We start from the raw sequence: 2,230 nt of genomic DNA, 5'->3' as shown, positions 1-2,230 counted from the left end.
CGGAAATTCGAAGCAATATCACTGGGTGCGTGTACACCTTTTGTGATATTTAAAGTAATATCATCCTCTCCCCGGTGGATATCAGGAACAAGTCTATTAATTATTAATATTAATTAATATATAAATATTAATACTAATAACCGATATTAATGATCACAATAAACTTCGTAAAAATTGATAGTGGTTTAAAATGTTAACGATTTGGAATGGTAATTAATATTAATATCACCATTAATAATCAAATAATGATATCTGCAATTAATGCTACTGAAATCAATATAAAGTGATGCTGGTAAGAAAATAATGATTAGTATTGGGACTAATAATATTGTTAAATGACATTAATATTAATAATATTAAGCATGCATAATCAGGTACTTAAAATAATTCTCCAAAATTAACAATGGTATCCTATTATTAGTACCATTGATAATTATTAAAATCGATCATTGATGTGTAATAACCATATTATTACTCCTAATACCACAGGCAGTGTACACCTACCTGTGATGTTCCTCATATCCTGGGACGGAGAGCATGAATTTAGTTTTAATATCGCAGTAGGTGTGCACTGACCCCGTGACACTGATCCTAATATCCAGGGAGGTAGTGTATGACACGACTCCCAACATAGCAATGAATGGACAGCCACCCGGTAATATTGCTCCTAATATTCCCGGAAGAAGCCTATGCTATTGCTCCCCATATCGCAGGGAGGGTACAGCTCTTCTGTGATATTGTTCCCAGCATCAGGAGGGGAAGAGGATGATAATAATTCGCAGGTTGTGTTCACCCGCCCTGTGATAGTGTTATTAATATCCTAGAAGGGAGAAGGTGATATAACACTCCGTACAGCAGGAGGCGAACACCCAGCCTGAGATATTGTTCCTAATATCCATGGAGGGCAGAGGCTAATATTACTCCCAATATGGCAGTGGTTGTACATGCGCACTGTGACGTTCTTCTTAATATTACAAGGCCAGGAGATTGATATTACTCCCAGTATCACAGACACTGTACAACCCCGGGATATACGCTTCCTGATATCCGGAAGACGAGACCGTGGTATTACTCCTCAAATGGCAGCAGGTGAACACCAACTCGGTGATATCTGTGGGGCACTCCCTGTGATGTGGGGACTAATAGTCAATACCTCTCCCCACCGCTATTGGGAGCCCTATCTCCGGGGGGTGAGCCACGCCCCCCGATCCGGGTCCCCAGCAGTTGCTGGAGTGCAGTGGCCAGATCTCAGCTCACTGCAAGCTCCGCCTCCCGGGTTCACGCCATTCTCCTGCCTCAGCCTCCCGAGTAGCTGGGACTCCAGGCGCCCGCCACCTCGCCCGGCTAGTTTTTTGTATTTTTTAGTAGAGACGGGGTTTCACCGTGTTAGCCAGGATGGTCTTGATCTCCTGACCTCGTGATCCGCCCGTCACGGCCTCCCAAAGTGCTGGGATTACAGGCTTGAGCCACCGTGCCCGGCCTTTTTTAAGTTTTAAGAATCATTCGTCACTTCATTTTTAGAAATGTTCTACCTATATATGGTAATGTCCAGTTTTAAAAATATTGGGCATCTTCAATCTTGAACATTTCTATTTAGCTGATTGGTTCTCACACATACTTCTAAAAGAGAAATTGTACTTTACAAGAGTTACTTATTTGGATTAGATTTATTAATCTCAGTTACCCACTATTCTGACAGTTTAAGGAGGTAATTGTTTTTAATGATGGATAAACTTGTGCTGGTGTTTTGGTTCTTATGATACTGAGCATGTTCTGCACTGATGCTAATGTCTAATACACCTGCTACCCAGAGATTAATTTAGTCCATATGGACTATTGACCCTTCTTGAGACTGCAACATACGCACTCCTAAATCAGTGTGTTTAGACTTTTCAAGTATCTGTCTCATTTCTGAACATGTACAATGTTTATAAACCTCTGATTTCCAGCAGCATACTATAGAAAACACCTACTATTAAAACACTTCACAACTTCTACTCAGTGTCACCCATTGCTATCTTGAGAGACAACACAGCTATACCTGGTATGTTGCAAGTTTTCAAGATAGCCAGAACTTAAAAAGTTGGTCCATTCGTTGTACATGATGGATATAAATTTGCCTCCTAGTTCACTTTGTGTCAAGAGCCAAAAGTGTGAACCTAACTTTCTCTTACTGGGTAATAACTGAAAATAAAGATTTATTTTCATGCTCACTTTTTTTTTTTTTTTT

The sequence above is a fragment of the Colobus angolensis genome, unplaced genomic scaffold (genome assembly GCF_000951035.1).
Source record: "Colobus angolensis palliatus isolate OR3802 unplaced genomic scaffold, Cang.pa_1.0 Scaffold462, whole genome shotgun sequence".
Taxonomy (NCBI): Eukaryota; Metazoa; Chordata; class Mammalia; order Primates; family Cercopithecidae; genus Colobus; species Colobus angolensis.
The sequence above is the reverse complement of the archived record's forward strand: the minus strand, read 5'-3'. Positions refer to the sequence as shown.